Source organism: Moschus berezovskii, chromosome 19 (assembly GCF_049115385.1).
Source record: "Moschus berezovskii isolate FMDL1 chromosome 19, NW_MosBer_1.0, whole genome shotgun sequence".
Lineage (NCBI taxonomy): Eukaryota > Metazoa > Chordata > Mammalia > Artiodactyla > Moschidae > Moschus > Moschus berezovskii.
In genome coordinates, this window is record NC_142478.1 from 13144997 (window position 1) to 13165746 (window position 20750).

At 44.1% G+C, this 20750-nt stretch overlaps 1 protein-coding gene and 1 non-coding gene across 3 annotated transcripts in view; both read right to left on the reverse strand.

Moving 5' to 3' along the window:
* The window catches only part of ARHGAP10 (Rho GTPase activating protein 10), a 389578-nt gene that overhangs the window by 296122 nt on the left and 72706 nt on the right, over positions 1–20750 (reverse strand). The window contains exon 2 of one of the 2 annotated variants that reach the window (XM_055405628.2): positions 2466–2599. The exons of the other annotated variant lie outside the window; for it this stretch is intronic. The gene's annotated coding sequence lies outside the window, so the exon portion shown is untranslated. The remainder of the gene's footprint in view (positions 1–2465; positions 2600–20750) is intronic. 2 annotated transcript variants of the gene reach the window in all.
* Positions 2896–2968, reverse strand: TRNAG-CCC (transfer RNA glycine (anticodon CCC)). Its single transcript has one exon. It is a non-coding gene; the product is annotated as a tRNA-Gly (tRNA).

Consider the following 20750-nt stretch of genomic DNA (forward strand, 5'->3'; position numbering starts at 1 on the left):
ACCTCTGTGCTAGGTATTATAGTTACAACTATTTTTATTTTAGAATATAATCATGTTTCCCCTCCACTGACTTCTTTCTAGTGTTATTAAGAGTTCATTACAAAAACTTCTTATTGCTTAAAAATTTCACCACACCAAACTCCAGTTCCATTTACTCATCACAAGGTTATCACCTTTTTTGTTATGCAGCACATTTTTTAAAATATTTTGTTTGTTTTTGGCTGCAGGAGGTCTTGGTTGTGGCTCCCAGGCACTGCTGCCCTGAGGCACGTGGGATCTAAGTTCCCCTGCACTGGAATTTGGATTCTTAACCACTGGACCATGAGGGAAGTCTTTATAGTACATTTTAAATCCCGGGTGGCTCAGACAGTAAAGAATCCACCTGCAACGCGGAAGACCGGGTTTGAACCTTTGCTTGCAAAGATCCCCTGGAGGAAGTCACGACAACCCACTCCAGTATTCTTCCCTGGAGAATCCCCATGGACAGAGGAGCCTGGTGGGCTACAGTCCATGACGTCGCCAAGAGTGGACACAACTGAGTGACTAAACACAGCACAGCACATTCTCCCATGTAGCTTATACTCTGAGAGATCTCTGCTGCCTTTTCAGACATAACAAAATCATAAGACAGTTAACCACATTTACTACAGTCCATTAAATATTATAGCACATGAAACTCAACCAGTCTAAGTTACAAGTTACAATGGCTGGCAGCACTCCTCTGCGAGGGGAAGGTAATGAAGGGCCCACTAGATGTGACTACGTTTGTTGAGTGCTTATTCTGTGCTAATGGACTTACAAGTAATATTTCACTTACTTCTTATAACCAGCCTGGAGGGTGAGTGTTGATGTTACCTTATGTTACAAATGGGTTAAGTAGGTTCAGAGATAGATTAGTGACTTGATCAACGACACAGACCTTTTAGACTGCTCATATCATGTCCTGGAGGGAAAAGATCAACTCCTTGGTCTCTCAAGCTTCTACTGATGTCTTTTCCATCACATTTCTGACTTTTCGGGAGATGTGACATGATTCCCAGGGCCTCTGCACAGATCTCAACTAGTTCTCTTCAATGGCTCTAACTAAATGGATAATAAACTGTGGGAAATTCTGAAAGAGATGGGAATACCAGACCACCTGACCTGCCTCTTGAGAAACCTGTGTGCAGGTCAGGAAGCAACAGTTAGAACTGCACATGGAACAACAGACTGGTTCCAAATAGGAAAAGGAATATGTCAAGGCTGTATATTGTCACCCTGCTTAATTAACTTATATGCAGAGTACATCATGAGAAACGCTGGGCTGGATGAAGCACAAGCTGGAATCAAGATTGCTGGGAGAAATATCAACAATCTCAGATACGCAGATGATATCACCCTTAGGGCAGAAAGTGAAGAAGAACTAAAGAGCCTCTTGATGAAAGTGAAAGAGGAGAGTGAAAAAGTTGGCTTAAAGCTCAACATTCAGAAAACTAAGATCATGGCATCCAGTCCCAACACTTCATGGCAAATACATGGGGAAACAGTGTCAGACTTTATTTTTTTGGGGCTCCAAAATCACTCCAGATGGTGACTGCAGCCATGAAATTAAAAGATGCTTACTCCTTGGAAGGAAAGTTATGACCAACCTAGACACCCTATTAAAAAGCAGAGACGTTACTTTGTCAACAAAGGTCCGTCTAGTCAAGACTATGGTTTTTCCAGTAGTCATGTATGGATGTGAGAGTTGGACTATAAAAAAAGCTGAGCATCGAAGAAATGATGCTTTTGACCTATGGTTTTGGAGAAGACTCTTGAGAGTCCCGTGGACTGCAAGGAGATCCAACCAGTCCATCCTAAAGGAGATTAGTCCTGGGTGTTCACTGGAGGGACTCCAATACTTTGGCCACCTGATATGGAGAGCTGACTCATCTGAAAAGACCCTGATGCTGGGAAAGACTGAGGGCAGGAGGAGAAGGGGACGACAGAGGATGAGATGGTTGGATGGTATCACCAACTCAATGGACATGGGTCTGGTGAACTCTGGGAGTTGGTGATGGACAGGGAGGCCTGGCGTGCTGTGATTCATGGGGTCACAATGAGTCGGACACGACTGAGTGACTGAATTGAACTGAAGGGAAAATTCATATACCGCATGCTTCTATGTCCCTCATCCTCCCCTGCATGCTAATTCCCAAGGATAGTAAATCAGCACTACTCTCTGGGAACACCTGCAAGGCTGGCACATACCATTGGATAAGACAAAGCCTTTGTTGGTGGTGTTATTTAGTTGCTAAGTTGTGTCTGACTGTTGTGACCCCATGGACTACAGCCCACCAGGCTCCTCTGTCCGTGGTATTTCCCAGGCAAGAATACTGCAGTGGGTTGCCATTTCCTTCTCCAGGGGATCTTCCCAACCCAGGGATCGAACTCACATCTCTTGTGTCTCCCTGCCTTGGCAGGTGGATTCTTTACCACTGACCCACCTGGGAAGTCCAATACGATGCCTGTGTGTGCACAAAAAGCACAGCTGACTTAAAAGAATTAAACGGATCTGCACTCTTTCAACTGAACTTGCCACTTCCAGAGTCTCCCACAGTGGAACTTTTAGGTCTTCAATCTGCAGACAAATGGAAGAGAAAAATACAGGCACTAAAACTCTCCCCAGGGTTGGAAGAAGTTTGAGAGACGAGAGTTGTATTTGAGACCTATTCAGTCTGAGACTGGAGAAGGAAATGGCAACCCACTCTAGGTTCTTGCCTGGAGAATCCCAGGGACGGTGGAGCCTGGTGGCTGCTGTCTATGGGGTCTCACAGAGTCGGACATGACTGAAGTGACTTAGCAGCAGCAGTCTGAGATGTAGAACTCCACATGGAGAGATCCAACCACACTTTAGTTGTAGCACGTAGGATCTAGTTCCCTGACCAGGGATTGAACCTGGGTCCCCTGCATTGGAAGTACAATGTCTTAGCCACTGGACCACCAAGGAAGTTCCCAACCACAGTTTAAATCCAGGTTTGGAGAGCCTCTAGACGCTGGCTGGAATTGCCCCACTCATCCTTGATGGTTTGACAAATGAGATTATTTCTTACAGCATAGCCACCTATGAACCTAATAGCTCTGAACTATTAGACACATACAGACACTTGGAAGGAAGAGAAAGCTGTCTATTCAGATTGTTCTGCGTCACTGCCAGGCAGCCCTCTGGGTGCATGACAGCCCCTGAAGTGAGAAGCCTGGGCCTGGGAATAAAGTTGTAATTACAGGACTATCTCTGCAACTTCCCGTCCCGTCAACCAAGCCACTAAATGGCACACGTGAGGGACCATGGCACACTCTCTAACTCTGGGTTCGAGGTGGAAAATGAAACAGCCAATAAATGCACCCTTCTCACTCACTAAATTTGAAACTCAGGATTCTTCACCAACCATATCAAATTCTAAACTCTTTTTCCAAATGGACAAACTGCACCAAGAAGCTCACATTCCTCGGCATGTAGAGACTGAAATCACTAGATTATCAAATATGCACCAGTTATGCCAAGAGAAGTGCCACCACCCATTTTGCACATCAAAACACGTCCCCAAATTCTTCTGTGTTTTATTTAGAGAAGAACAGGGTGCAGACTCTAAGAACTTAATTTCTTTCACGTCAGATTCATGCCAAGGAAATAATGCTGATGTTAATCCAAGGAACTTGGAAGTGAAACAAAATTCCTCCAGGACTGTGGACTGGCTTCTCATTTTCCTTCGTGTTTTTCCAGATTTACAGAACCGACTGCAGCACCGGGCACAAGAATAGCATCCTGGCCTCTCTATATTAGCCAAGAAAGAAAGAAAACAACTCATCTGATAGATGTTTTAAGTGGTGCAAATGTCTGTCGAGCCCAAAATGCCTTCCTGGGCTAGTCATGGCCTGAAGGCCACATCACCGGCTATACTTCGAGCAGCTCAAGGGCCAGTACCATCTGTGCAACTCTTACATTAAAGCTCTCCTAGCCTTAACTCTCCAATTCCAACCCAATTAGAGTGCCTGTGTAGAGTTCTTCTTAATCACAGAATAAACCCCATCTCAAGTCAACCCCAGTGGTCAAGTTCCCCGGTGGCTCAGAGGTTAAAGCATCTGCCTCCAATGCGGGAGACCTGGGTTCGATTCCTGGGTCGGGAAGATCCCCTGGAGAAGATAATGGTAACCCACTCCAGTATTCTTGCCTGGATAATCCCATGGGCGGAGAAGCCTGCTAGGCTACAGTCCACGGGGTCACAAAGAGTAGGACACGACTGAGCAATTTCACTTTCAGTTTTCAAGTCACTAGTAATAGAATGGCCTGATCTGACAAACGTCAGGGGTAAAGGAACACAAGCTGAGTCCACAAAGATGCAGATGCCACAAAACAAAATGCATAAACCAGGACTCAAGACCCAACACGGAGGGGCTTCCCTGGTGGCTCAGTGGTAAACAATCTGCCCACCAATGCAGGAGACATGGGTTCGATCCTGATCAAATTGTGACCCCATGTACTGTAGCCCACCAGGCTCCTCTGTCCATGGGGATTTTCAAGGCAAGAATACTGGAGTGGGTTGCCATGCCCTCCTCCAGGGAATCTTCCACATCCAGGGATCGAAGCCAGGTCTCCACACTGCAGGCAGACTTTTTCCATCTGAGCCACCAGGGAAGCCCAACTAAGCCTGTGGGCCACTACTGAAGTCCATGTGCTCTAGAGCCCATGCTCCACAAGAGAGACCACTGCAAGAAGAAGCCTGCACACCTGTAACTAGAGAGTAGCCCCCACTCACTGCAACTAGAGAAAAGCCAACAAAGCAGCAAAAAACCCTGCATAGCCAAAAATAAATAAATAAAAACTAGAAAAAGACCAAATATGGAGCATGACAGACAACCAGATTCTGTTGACCAAAGTGATCTGTCATTACGAAATGCTTCAGAAGGGAATGATCTGGGCAATGCAGAGAATCCCACAGGGCAGGTACACTTCGGAGACCACCACCCAATCCTCACCACACCACCCTGCCTCATTCCAGACCTCAGCCACGCTGCACACCTCTGCAAACACGGGGAGTCTTCTAGGGGGAGTGTGTTACAGAGAGAGGAGCTGCCACCACAGGCTATCAGATGAGAATGACATCTCATTCAAACTTTGGCCACACATCTCTTCGTTCAAAGAAAATCTTGCTTACAGTGAGACAGAGAAAACAGCTAACACTTCTGTATTTGTTTCCTACTGCTCTAAGGTAAACTACCACCAGCTGAGTGGCTTAAAACAATACCAACTTATTATCTTCTATTTCTGGAGGTGAGAAGTCCAGACGGGTCCCTCGGGGCTGTGTTCCTTCTGGGGGCCCTAAGGGAGAATACATTTGCCGGCTTTTTCAAGCTCCTAAATGGTGCCCACAATCCTTGGCTCAAGCCCCGCAGCCATCAATCACATCCCCCCAACCTCCACTTCTGTCATTACATCTCCTCCTCTTACTCTTTTAAGGACCGCCATGACTACAATGGGATCACCATGACAACACAGGATAATCTCACCACCGTAAGATCCATAACTTAACCCCAACTGCGGAGTCTCTTTTGCCACCTAAGTTAACATTCACAGGTTATACGGTAATTAGGAAGGGACATCTTTGGAGAGTCACTGCACTGCCTACCATACCTGATAATGTCAGGTACTCTCCTAACCACCTTGCATTTATTGATTCATCTGGGTATCACCACAACACCGAGAGGCAGGTTCTGTCATTATGCCCACTTTACAGAGGAGGAAACTGAGACACACAGGTCAAGCAACTCACCCAAGGTCACACAACTAGTCAACAGTGGAGCCAAGAGATACGCACAATTGCTCAGGTGGAGGTAAGATGAAGAACCCTGCCTGATGCGCCCCCATCTCCCACTGAGAGCTCGCTCCCCAATGAGACCAGATCCTATGGGAGTCAATCTGAAAATCACAGACACTTACCCTCACTCTACAGGCAGGGAAGAAAGCACAACTGTGGACAACTAGCTCAATTTCACACACCTAATTCAAGGAGAGCCCTGACTGGAACACAGATTTTAGTACAGAATCCAGTCCTGGTATAACCTGGTGAGGCAAACAATGACAGTAACAGGAAGCTGTGTAGTGAGGGACACGGGTCCACCAGCTGAACAGCACGCCCCAGAGAGAGGCTGCAAAGGACGTGCACACACACACGCACGCGTGCATGCATACACATGCTGTGGGACAAGGCGAAGTGCTTAAGTGTGAAAAAGAACAACCAGGCTAACACACGCTCAACTTCTACCTCCTCTAATTACATGAGCAAACAAGAAATGCTGACAGACCAACAAAGCTAAATAACAAGAACGTACGGTGAAAACTAGGATCGTTGACACATCCAGTTCAGTTCAATTCAGTCGCTCAGTCGTGTCCGACTCTTTGCAACCCCATGAATAAGCACGCTAGGCCTCCCTGTCCATCACCAACTCCCGGAGTTCACTCAAACTCATGTCCATCGAGTCAGTGATGCCATCCAGCCATCTCATCCTCTGTCGTCCCCTTCTCCTCCTGCCCCCAATCCCTCCCAGCATCACAGTCTTTTCCAGTGAGTCAACTCTTCGCATGACGTGGCCAAAGTATTGGAGTTTCAGCTTTAGCATCAGTCCTTCCAATGAACACCCAGAACTGATCTCCTTTAGAATGGACTGGTTGGACCTCCTTGCTGTCCAAGGGACTCTCAAGAGTCTTCTCCAACACCACAATTCAAAAGGATCAATTCTTCAGTGATCAGCTTTCTTCACAGTCCAACTCTCACATCCATACATGACCATTGGAAAAACCATAGCCTTGACTAGACGGACCTTTGTTGGCAAAGTAATGTCTCTTCTTGGCAATGGCAAGCCACTCCAGTACTCTTGCCTAGAAAATCCCATGGATGGAGGAGCCTGGTAGGCTGCAGTCCGTGGGGTCGCTAAGGGTCGGACAGGACTGAGCGACTTCACTTTCACTTTTCATTTTCACACATTGGAGAAGGAAATGGCAACCCACTCCAGTGTTCTTGCCTGGAGAATCCCAGGGACCGGGGAGCCTGGTGGGCTTCCGTCTATGGGGTCACATGGAGTCGGACACGACTGAAGTGACTTAGCAGCAGCAGCAGCAGGAGGTTGGTCATAACTTTCCTTCCAAGGAATAAGCCTCTTTTAATTTCATGGCTGCAATCACCATCTGCAGTGATCTTGGAGCCCAAAAAAATAAAGTTTGACACTGTTTCCACTGTTTCCCCATCTATTTCCCATGAAGTGATGAGACCGGATGCCATGATCTTAGTTTTCTGAATGTTGAGCTTTAAGCCGGTAGGTGCCCAATATGCTACTGGAGATCAGTGGAGAAATAACTCCAGAAAAAATGAAGGGATGGAGCCAAAGCAAAAACAACACCCAGTTGTGGATCTGACTGGTGATAGAAGCAAGGTCCAATGCTGGAGAGAGCAATATTGCATAAGAACCTGGAATGTTAGGTCCATGAATCAAGGTAAATTGGAAGTGGTCAAACAGGAGATGGCAAGAGTGAACGTAGACATTCTAGGAATCAGTGAACTAAAACAGACTGGAATGGGTGAATTTAACTCAGAGGACCATTATATCTACTACTTTGGGCAGGAATCCCTTAGAAGAAATGGAGTAGCCATCATGGTCAACAAAAGAGTCCAAAATGCAGTACTTGGATACAATTTCAAAAACAACAGAATGATCTCTGTTCATTTCCAAGGCAAACCATTCAATATCACAGTAATCCAAGCCTATGCCCCAACCAGTAACACTGAAGAAGCTGAACAGTTCTATGAAGACCTACAAGACCTTTTAGAACTAACACCCAAAAAAAAGAACTACCATATGACCCAGCAAATCCACTCCTGGGTAGATATCTAAAAAATAAAATGAAAACATTAATTCAAAATGATATACATAGCACAATGTAAATATCAGCATTATTTACAACTGCCAAAATAGGGAAGCAACCTAAGTATCCATCAACAAATGAAGGAATAAAGGAGGTATAGTATAAATACACAAAAGAATGAAATTTTCACCATTTCTAACAACATGGATGGACCTGCAGGTATTATTATACTAAGTGAAGTAAGTTTGACAGAGAAAGACAACTATTGTATGATATCACCTATATGTGGAATCTAAAAAAATACAACAAGCAAGAATAGTGGAGTGGATTGCCATGCCCTCCTCCAGGGGATCTTCTTGACCCAGGGATTGAACCCGAGTTTAAGTCTCCTGCATTGGCAGGCAGGTCCTTTACCACTAGTGCCACCTGGGAAGTCCCAAGGTCATTATGGTGGGTCCTAATGCAATGACTGGTGTCCTTTTAAAAAAGAAAAAAAAAAGGACACGGAAACACGTAAAGAGAAAAGACAAGGCGAAGAGACTCAGGGAGAAGATGTCTGTCTACCGTCAAGGAGCAAGGCCTGAGCCAGGTTCTTCCCTCTCAGCCCTGGGAATGAACCACCTCTGCTGACACCTTGATCTTGGACTTCTAACCTCCAAGACTATGCGACAATACATTGCCATTGCTTCAGCCACCCCATCTGTAGGATCTTTGCTATGGCAGCCCTAGGAAACAAATATACCATATTTTTTTCTGAAGAAAAATAGGTAACCTTGAGGTTCAAGGTAATATACAGAAGACAAGAACACCATTGGCAAGTACTGTTTTCCCAGATCGAGGATTTAAGCTCAATGACAAAACATAGTATTATTCAAACATTTTGGAACTGAATATAGTAACTTGGCAAACAAAGTTGTTTCCAAAATATCTTAAGGAAGGGGAGACAGAAAAGAAATATAAAACCACATACAGAGGATAATGTCAAGACAAGCTGCCTTGTTAACCACAGCATATGCTTAAGGTCCAAAATAAATATCAGCCAGGATTTAGATGTCAAAGTGTTCACCTGATGGAAAGAATATAAGCTTTCCCACCCTTCAGCCACTGTGTCACCATTTTATGGTGCGGACTAGACACCCAGCTGCTGACCAAAGCCAAGAGTCTCCCATTTCTTACAAACACTTAAATCCTCATATCCTTTAATATCTTTCACCTTTTTTTTTTTTTAACTTTTGGCCATGCCACACAGCATGTCGAAACTTATTTCCCCAACCAGGAACTGAACCCACACCCCTGCACTGGAAGCCAGAGCCTTAACCACTGGACCATCAGGGAAGTCTCTCGTTTCCTTCAAAATAAAATTATTTGAATCAAACATGACTCACTCTAAGGAAGGGCTAAAACCTCCCCATTTGTACCCCCAAATTAAGCATTTCACAAGAAATGCCCGATGACTTGCACTGCCTGTTCACTCAGCAGGGCCCAGGGAGTGGGACAAAATAAGAAGAGGACGTGACCACTGACCAAGGGAGTCCACGGCCCCCACTGGATGGGCGATCACCATCCATTCTGCAACGAGTCAAAATGACACACTCCAGCGGAGTTCAGCAGAAGACAAACTTTAAAAAAAAAAAGTCATTAGAAAAACACAGCATAGAATGGGGTTGGGGGTGGTGAACAGGGTTCTCCAAAAATGAGTTAAATTCATATATAAACCACAGGGGAGACAGTGAGGTACCATGAACAAAACGAGGTGAATCCTTGTGATGGAAAGAGGGCTCCTTATATTCTGTGGCTTATGTAAGTTACGGCCTTTGAATGCAAGCAATAAAGACAAGTCACGAGAACATAACTGCAAAGAGCCAGGGGGAAAAAAAAGTGAACAACTTGTCCTGAGAACTTGCAGGACAGTCTGCCCTGGGACCCTCTCCCTGCCCTTAATCAACCCAGCTTCTCTCCGAGTGTTTACTTTCCTCCCACTTGAAATGGGGTGCTTGCTTCTATCTCACGACAACTCTTGTCGGAATTGCTGCTGCTCAGAGGGTCCGCAGCCTGGCCATTCCTGGAAGGCTCGGGCCTTTCCAGCATCCTCACATCAGCTCAGATGCATTCTTTCAACTTCAGCTCCCACTGCTTTTCCCATCTTCGTTCCCAAAGTGAAATTCTCAGGAGACTCCAAATAGCTCTGCTCATTTCTTTCCCACGGAAGGACGTGACACAAGTAGCTGTCTAGGGCCCCTCCCCAGCAACATTAGCCAGCCCAGGGACAGGAGAGGAGGGAGAGCCCAAGGTCCTCAGAGAGACACCTCCTCACAGAGGCTGTGGGCAGAGCCACTCTCCCTGCTAAGAGCTATGCAGTAGCTGGCAGAGGACATGAGTGACGACTCACATGCAAGTACAGAACATTTCCGTTAGAAATCCTCCTATACTGCTGGGGGAAATGTTAACTGATGCAGGTACTATGGAGAACAGTATGGAGGTCTCTTAAAAAACTAAAAACTAGAGGTGCCATATGATCCTTCAAACCCACTCCTGGACATAGATCCAGGAAAAAAACTTTTAACTCAGAAAACTACATACACCCCTATGTTCATAGCAGCACTATTTATAATAGTCAAGGCATGGAAGAAGCAATCTAAATGTCCATTAATAAATAAATGGATAAATAAGATGTGGTACACACACACACTGGAATATTACTCAGCCATTAAAAAGATGAAATAACTCCATTTGCAGCAACAGGGTTACAACTAGAGATTATCACACTACGTGAAGTCAGAGAAACACAAATATCATCTACCACTTACATGTGGAATCTGGAAAAACTTATGCAAATGAACTTATCTACAAAACAGAAATCAGTTCAGTTCCGTCTCTCAGTTGTGTCCAACTCTTTGCGACCCCATGAACCACAGCACACCAGGCCTCCCTGTCCATCACCAACTCCCGGAATTCACTCAAACTCATGTCCATCGAGTCAGTGATGCCATCCAGCCATCTCATTCTCTGTCGTCCCCATCTCCTCCCACCCCCAATCCCTCCCAGCATCAGAGTCTTTTCCAGTGAGTCAACTCGTCACATGAGGTGGCCAAAGTATTGCAGTTTCAGCTTTAGCATCAGTCCTTCCAATGAACACCCAGGATTGATCTCCTCTAGAATGGACTAGTTGAACCTCCTTGCAGTCCAAGGGAATCTCAAGAGTCTTCTCCAACACCACAGTTCAAAAGCATCAATTCTTCGGCGATCAGTTTTCTTCACAGTCCAACTCTCACATCCATACATGACCACGGGAAAAACCATAGCCTTGACTAGATGGACCTTGGTTGGCAAAGTAATGCCTCTGCTTTTTAATACGCTATCTAGGTTGGTCATAACTTTCCTTCCAAGGAGTAAGTGTCTTTTAATTTCATGGCTGCAATCAGCATCTACAGTGATTTTGGAGCCCAAAAAAATAAAGTCTGACACTGCTTCCACTGTTTCCCCATCTATTTCCCATGAAGTGATGGGACCAGATGCCATGATCTTTGTTTTCTGAATGTTGAGCTTCAAGCCAACCTTTTCACTCTCCTCTTTCACTTTCATCAAGATTAGGAGTTGGAATTAGGAGATACACACTATTATACATGAAATGTATAAACAACAAGGTCCTACAGGATAGCACAGGGAACTGTATTCAATATCTTATAATAAACTATAATGAAAAAGAATATGAAAAAGAATATGTGTATATATATGTATATATAACTGAATCATTTTGTAGTACACCAGAAACTAACACAATACTGTAAAAATGAATGATAGATCTCTTTTTAATAATTTTTTTAAAAAACCACATCTTTGGGACTTCGGTGGCAGTCCAGCAGTTAAAACTCATGCTCCCACTGCAAGGGGTAGGCGTTCAATCTTTGGGTTGGGGAACCAAGACCCTGCATGTCACGTGGTACAACCATAAACAAAACAAAACAAAAACAGGAAAAACACCACATCTTTAAAGGCCAAAATTAATTGTGAAGGTTTTCTATGTTATCATATAAAATTCCACAGAAAAAAGTCCCTAAAGACAGAAACCAGCCCACTGAAAAAACTGTAACAGGCAGGGCCTCAGTCCATAAGATGCCTGTGCTCAACATACAGAAACGCCAACACTCATCACTGACTAGAAAACCATTTGCAATTCAGTCCTCCCAAATGGTCTAGGTGTGTGACTCACCATCAAGTATTTATTGAGCACTTCAGATGTGCTGGTCAGCTCCAAGGAAATACCCTGCATGTTATTAGCTCCTTCAGTCCTCCCGACACCCAGGTTGGTAAGCATTTCCCATGGCATTTTATGGACAAGCACAAGAAGACAGAGTTAAGTCACGGAACCAGGATTTGAACCCAGGAGCCAGCTTTCGTTTTAAACCATCACAATCTGCTGCTGTGGGACTTCCCTGGTGGTCCAGTGGTTAAGACTCTGAGCTTCCAATGCAGGGGGCACGGGTTCAATCCTTGGTTGGGGAACTAAAGTCCCACACACTGGCAGCAGGTGCAGCCAAAAACTTTTTAAAAACTGGGAAAAGAAAATACACAAACACCATCTGCTACCTCACTGCAAGAGAGACAAACTATAGAGGCCAACATAACATGGCCATGAGATGCTTTCCTCACAATGCCCTCACAACACACGCAGATAATCAGAGAGTCTTTCTAGATGCTGTTGAAATGTTGAGGAGAAGTTGGGAATTTTCAGCAGAAGTTCTGGGGAAAGCCCCCAGGAAAGGAAAGCTTCCTGGGATAAGAACAAGCCATGCGGAGGAACCCCCAGCCAACAGGAAGGAGGAAACAGCAAACTTCGAAAAGCTGTTAGAAAACCAGCGTGCAGGCTGGGTGGTGAGGTCTGTGGGGTCTGCCTCTCAGCTTCAGGCTTCCTCAAGGGCAGGGCCAACAGATACACCAAGACCCCAGACAGCATACCCCATACAACCCAGGTCTCTAGGGCCATCCTGCCACACATAGGGACCTCCCACGAATGTCCTGCTCACAGAGGGAGGTTATATGAAGAAATAAGTCACACAGTCAACCCGTGAAGCTGCTGAAAGCCTGAGAAAGGTACACACGTGCCCACAAAACAGTTTGGAATGTAAGCCCCCCACCAAAATCGTAACCAGTGGTTTTCATTAGTTTCAAAATAGTCTTCATTTAGCAATACTTAATTTTATGATCAGAAAAAAGCAAGCTGAAGTCAAACAAAACCAAAGAACAGTTGATAGCTGATCATCAGGATGGGCAGGGATCTCAATGTGCCTGTCTGTGACAGTTTATTTTACGTGTGACCTGGATCGGGCCTGGGGATGCCCAGTTAGCACATTAAGTCTCATTTCTAGGTTTTGTTGTGAAGTGTTTCCAGAAGAACTTACATTCCAGTTGGCAGCCTGAGCAAAGCAGATGGCTTTCCCCCATGTGGGTGGACATCACCCATCCACAAATAAACACACACACACAAATTCAATGTCACCAGTGATGAAAGGAAATGTTAAGTCACAGCTTTTACACTTGATGACCAACACTATTTTAAACCATAAAATTCAATCTCTGCAAGTATATGTATGAGCCCTTTCATTTACTGGTAGAAAGAAAGAAAAGAAGAACGTGCACCCCACTACTGCCACGTCTCCCTTATTCCCCCCAAAAGGGGAGAATGTAAATAATCTGGCATAGCACAATGACAAATTCCTTTTGTATCCACAAAGAGATATGATATGAGCAGCACTTCCAGAGCAAACACTCAGGTAGCCAGTGTAAGTACTATTGACAGCAGATATGCCAACCTCTGAACATTTGACACGGTCTACAAAGTTCAGTTAGTTGTTCTTTGAGAAAGTCTAGTCACAAGGAAAGCACAGTGACTAGGAACGCGACTTCCGGTGTCAGACAGACCCAGGCTCACGCACAAGCGTCAATGGCGACCAGCTGGGTGAATCTGGGCAAGTGACCACCCATTCAAGTTTCAGTTTCAACACTGACAACTTGGGAACAATATAGGATTTTCTATAACAAATGGCAGCAAAGGAAATTAATCAATCAAAGATTACTAAGTTATCTTGTCTGGGTGACACAACAAAAAGGGAGGCTGAGAGAGGAAGTCAATTTGTTTTTGATTGAAGCATGGTTGATTTACAATGCCGTATCAGCTTCCGGTGTATGGCAAAGAGACTCAGGAAGTAAGTCCACTTGCATCATTTCTTTACAGATTCCACATGCCATGCAATATTTCTCCTTCTCTGACTTACTTCTCTCAGTATAACAATCTCTAGGTCCATTCACGCTGCTGCCAATAGCATGATTTCACTCTTTTCACGGCTGAATAATACTCCATTGTATATATGAACCACATCTTTATCCATGTATCTGTCAATGGACACTTAGTTTGGCTACTGTAAATAGCGCTGCTGTAAACACTGGGGTGCATGTGTCTTTCTGAATTAAGAGTTTTCTCTGGATATACGCCCAGGAGTAGGAGGTTTTGTTTTAAGAAGTAATATTCCCTGCCTCGGTAAGAAAACTTTTTGGCACTGTGCTTTGTTTGGACCACATTTTAAGGGGACACCAGCAAAACCGAATATCCAAAAAAAAAGTTAAGAGGATGATGAGTCCAAAAACCCCACTGATTAAGACTCGCTGTTAGAAAGGTAGAATCATAACTTCTGTTTTGGAATTGTGCAGGTGTGCTCAGTTGCTCAGTGGTGTCCAACTCTGCAAACCCATGCACTGCAGCCCGCCAGGCTTCTCTGTCCATAGAATTTCCCAGGCAAGAATATTAGAGTGGGTTGCCATTTCCTTCTCCAGGGGATCTTCCCAATCCAGGAATTTAACCCACATCTCCTGCACTGGCAGGTAGATTCTTTACTATTGAGCCACCTGGGGGCTCCCTCCTGAAATGTGGGGGATGTTAATTAAAACAATTCTTCGATTCACCCAACATGATCTAAAAAACCCAATATACAAAGAAGCTAAAGGAAGCAGATCTGGTTTAGGATAAAGCAGAACTTGCCAACTGTAATGCAATGGGCTTCCTCAATGAAAACAATTACGAGATCTCTTCACTGTTTGTATCATGGAGATACTGCTGAGGGTGGGAGGTCAGAACAGCGGTCCCAAAGGGTCCCTGTCCAAAGCTAACATTTTCTGATTCTAAGTTAATCAACAGTTAGTGACCTATTAGCATTCATACTACTATCTCACCAGTGGTATCATAGCTCAACTATCAATACAGTATATGGATCAGAGAAGCAGGTTTGAAAATCTAACCATTATACTGCATAGGCTTTTTTTTTAAATGATTATAGTATATGGAATTTTTAATGAAATTTTACTCCAAATTCCCAGCAAATGATCTTAGCACATGGATTGCTGAGGCAAGTGTTTTATCATAAGTGACTAGAAAAATTCTACAAAGCACAATGTTTAATTCTTTCTTCAGTACGGATCATAGATTTTACCTTTTCAGCAACAATCCGTGAGTAGGAAAGAGGAAGAAAAAAGCAGAAAAAGAGAAACAAGTACACGGGTACAAGAGAGTGTCACCCTTTCTTCAGGCTTCCACGGTCACCATTACCCAAGTAGCACTAAAGAGAGCCAGCGTTTAATCCTGTGTGTCTTACCTCATTCTTATGGCGCCTCAGGGAAAGTCTTAGGGGAAGAAGTGAAGGCTTCCCTTCTCAGATCTCCAAAGAGTTTTGGCATCAGTTCATCTCTGACCCTATTATAATCTGTAAAACCTTGGAGACTTAAAAAAAAAAATTCAGTTCAGTTCAATTCAGTCACTCAGTCGTGTCCGACTCTCCGCGACCCCATGAATTACAGCACGCCAGGCCTCCCTGTCCATCACCAACTCCCGGAGTTCACTCAAACTCATGTCCACAGAGTCGGTGATGCCATCCAGCCATCTCATTCTCTGTCGTCCCCTTCTCCTCCCGCCCCCAACCTTTCCCAGCATCAGAGTCTTTTCCAGTGAGTCAACTCGTTGCATGAGGTGGCCAAAGTATTGCAGTTTCAGCTTTAGCATCAGTCCCTCCAATGAACACCCAGGATTGATCTCCTTTAGAATGGACTGGTTGGATCTCCTTGCAGTATAAGGGACTCTCAAGAGTCTTCTCCAACACCACAGTTCAAAAGCATCGATTCTTCGGCGATCAGCTTTCTTCACAGTCCAACTCTCACATCCATACATGACCATGGGAAAAACCATTGCCTTGACTAGACAGACCTTGGTTGGCAAAGTAATGTCTCTGCTTTTTAATATACTATCAAGTTTGGTCATAACTTTCCTTCCAAGGAGCAAGCGTCTTTTAATTTCATGGCTGCAATCAGCATCTGCAGTGATTTTGGAGCCCAAAAAAATAAAGTCTGACACTGTTTCCACTGTTTTTCCATCTATTTCCCATGAAGTGATGGGACCAGATGCCATGATCTTGGTTTTCTGAATGCTGAGCTTCAAGCCAACCTTTTCACTCTCCTCTTTCACTTTCATCAAGAGGCTTTTGAGTTCCTCTTCACTTTCTGCCATAAGGGTAGTGTCATCTGCATATCTGAAGTTATTGATATTTCTCCCAGCAATCTTGATTCCAGCTTGTGCTTCTTCCAGCCCAGCGTTCCTCATGATGTACTCTGCATATAAGTTAAATAAGCAAGGTGACAATATACAACCTTGACGTACACCTTTTCCTATTTGGAATCAGTCTGTTGTTCCATGTCCAGTTCTAACTGTTGCTTCCTGACCTGCATACAGGTTTCTCAAGAGGCAGGTCAGGTGGTCTGGGATTTCCATCTCTTTCAGAATGTTCCACAGTTTATTGTGATCGACACAGTCAAAGGCTTTAGCATAGTCAATGAAGCAGAAATAGATGTTTTTCTGAAACTCTCTCGCTTTCTCAAAAAAAAAAATTACAAACAACCACAGAGCTAACGTCTGAATTTACCCATTTCTCCAACTCTGCCATACAGGAAAAAGCTTCCCAGGGAAACACTAGAAGAATCCAGTGTCCATGGAGGACACAGAGATTACAAGCCACACAGAATGCTAAGCTATAATATTAATTTTTGGGGGCAGCACCTTCAATGTTTGTTACATTCTCCACTTTCTTTGAATTAGAATATAAATGGTGATAACCAGCAAAAGACTTTTCTTTTGCAAGAAGGAACATTTTATAAGGTTATTCAGATGTTTTATAGTAAAAACAGAAGGTACACCCAGGAATCAAACCAGGGTCTTCTGCACTGCAGGCGGATTCTTTACCAGCTGAGCTACCAGGGAAGCCCATGCTTATTTTAGACTTTATAAGAAATGATTACTATTAAATGGGGACAAATATACAGCATGGCATTCAACCTCCATCAATATAATGTAAGACTAGGTTTTTCATCTGGGCAATAAATTCTCTGGTGGGTTACTGTTCTAAAGCCCAGAACCCTGCAGCACTACAAGGCTCACTTCTCTTCCAGACAACTCTCTGATTTGCTACATGAAACACATACTGGCTTTCTCATTAAGAACCTGAGTCAAATCTGGATTACGCAATTAACTAGGAACAGCACCCCTGAAATCAGTCCCCTAACCTGACTGGGTCTCAAGTTTCCTGATCTATTATTAATATAAAATGAGAGTGCACAATGATATGATGTGGGCAATGCAGGACAAGCAATGCTAACTTTCCTGACATTTTTTAATTCCTTTGAAAAATCCAACACTTAATGATGGATGCTTAGGGATAAAAATAGCATAGACTTATTTCCCCTGATCCTCCCAGCTAAGTCCTAAAAACCCTAGAGGACTTCCCTGGTGGTCCAGTGGATTAGAATCTGCCTGCCAATGCAGGAGACACAGGTTTGATCCCTGGTCCTGGAAGATGCCACAAGCCATGGAGAAACGAAGCCTGTGCACAACTGCTGAGCCCACGAGCTGCAACTACTGAAGCACGCACGCCCTAGAGCCTGCGGTCCGCAACGAGAGAAGCCACCTTGAAGAGAGGTGCACACACCACAACTAGCGAGTAACCCCCCACTCTCCGCAACGAGAGAAAGCCTGAGCAGCAATGAAGATCAGTGCAACCAAAAGATAAACAAAAATAAAACCCTGGAAATAACAGAAGAAAAGCCAGAGAAGAACTCTGAAAGGTGGCAGGAAGAAAGCAAATCAGTTTGTGACTCCAAGACCCAAGGAGCCACACAACAAAGGACTGAAGGTGGCCACTTGGACCCACCAGGTCCCAACCCCCATTCTAACAAGAGCAAGCCACACACGGAGGCTCAGTCCTACCCCAAAGAAAGGAGGCCCTCCAGCAATATCAGGCAAGTCCCACACCATCCAAAAGAGGGTCCAACTGAAGCCCCAACAGCAATAAGCAACTCGGGGAGCCAAGACACAGAAAGTAAAACAAGCTGACATACAATAACCCAGCCACACACGGCCCAGCCCAGGAAGCCTCTTTGGCTCTACAGACACCCCACTTCCCCTGCCCAGAGACCTCAGAGGGGCCACACAGTACCTGCAGAGATGTCTCACCTCAACAAGTAACCAGATCAAGAAAAGCTATCCCCCCACACCCACAGGCAGAGGAGATCCACTACCTTCAAGGAAGCTTCTAGTCCCCAGACACCTGAGTCTACCTTCCTTCATCAAGAGATGCTAGTGGCCCCATTTAGGGAAACCCCTTCTGCCCACTCAACCAGTGAGAGCAAGGAGCTCCAGTGATACCTGGTCAACCAAGGAGATTAAATTAACACTGAAAAGACTCTGAAAATTAACCAATCATTGGAACCACAGCCCACAAATGTGCTAAAATTAAACAGGGTGACTGCTGGCTAAAATACACAAGTGGGACCCAGAATATTCTAATATGTTTAGGCAAAATGGATGGACACAACAGAAAATCACCCGTCAGACCAAAAACCAGGAAAACCACAAGTTGAATGACAAAAGCCATCCACTGATGCCAATCCAGAGATAAATGAGCTGTTGAAAGCACCTAATAAGGATTTAAAACATAAAAGTCATAAAAGTGCTTTAAGAATCTATTACAACTTCTGTTACAACAAATTTAATAATAGAAATTCTTGGCAAATAAACAGGAGATAGAAACATAAACAAATAGAGATTATGTAACTGGGAAATATAGTAATAGAAGTAAAAGCTCACAGGATAGGCTCAATAGTAGAGTGGAGATGAAAGAGAACAGAATCTATGAACTTGAGGAAAAACAGGATTAACGCAACTCTCTGAAAAACAGCAAAAACATGCTGAAAAGATGAACACAGTCTCAGGGACCGACACAGTCTCAGGGAACAACAAAAGAGCTAACGAACATCTGTATCATCAGAGTCCCAGAGACGAGAGAAGAAATGGGGTGAGGCTAAAAGAGTATTCAAAGAAATAATGACTGAAAACCTCCCAAATTTGGTAAAAGTCACAGACATACAGATTTAAGAAAGCTGGGCAAATTCGTGAATCAGGATAAATCCAAAGAAACCTATGCAGAAGCTGGGGCCAATGGTAAAATATTATCCTACATAAACATTTGGAAAACTAAAGACAAAAAATCTGGAAGACAACCAGAGAGAAATGACACACTATCAGGAAGGGAACACCAATTCAAATGACAATGAATGTTCCATCTGAAACCATGGAGGTTAAAGGAAGCAGCACATTTTTTAAGTGCTGAAACAAACATATTTTCAACTGAAAATTCTATACCCAACAAAAGTATCCTTCAGGGACGAATGGGCAGATAGACATTCTCAACGGTAACTAAAAGAATGTGTCGTTAACAGACCTACTTTTAAACAATAAATGAGTATTAATTAAGGAATTCTATTTTTCAACAGAGACAATTCCAAATTATTTATAAGACCACCTCTTACCTTCAGAGTTTATAATCTAACTAGGGAGAGATGACCCATACACAACAGAAGTACCAATAATAATTGAAGGTGTTCTATAAATGCCACAGCCAATAGTTAACAAACAAACACAGTTCAGAGGTAGTTGCCAATATTCTGGGCTTCCATAATGACAGAAAAATTTCACAGCCAAGGGATGAGAAGATGGTCCTTGAGCAATGCACTACATTTAAATACAGCTGATGAAAGGGTGTGACCCTCATTAAAAAAAACCACCCAAGCGAAACTAAAGAGATGGGAAGTGGCAAGTGTGTTTACAGGAAGGATCTATTTATCTGACACATAACAAGAGCCTGACCAAGGGACAGAAGAATTAGGCACAATTCCTGGTCCTCAGTGTAATGGGAGCAATGCAGAGGGAAACAGAGGGTGGTAGAAACCCCACAATTTGAGTACTGACTGGACAGTCATCAAGAAACCCAGCAGAGGGGACAACTAATTCTTCCTGGGAAAGATAGGGAAGGTTTTGCAGGGGTGGTGACAGCTGAGCTGGATCTTAATACCTGACACAGAAATGACATCAGAAAAAGAAATGAGAGTAAGTATGTGGGGAAAGGAAATGACTAAGATCTCGAGGTATGCTCTGATATGCAGTATGATGGGGCCGTGGAAGGATGAGGCACGCCTCGTGCAGCCTGGGTCAGTGGTAAGGACCTGGGCCAAGAAACTGGATTTCCATCTTGAGGGTGAGAAGCAGTCACAGAAGAATTTTAAGCATAGGAATAATACTGGGGGGTGGGGGGGGTGCGTATATTAATTTTGAGGACCCTATATGGAATCAAAGGGAAGGAGAAGAGACAAGAGGAAGGAAAATCAGTCAGAGATCACTCAGTTCATTCTGATCCAACAGAAGTTTGGATGCACGACGTGCAAGGCTCCAGGTCAGACGCTTAAAACAATGACAACTGATTTCTCTCTCCTCTCTTCCAAAACCAGG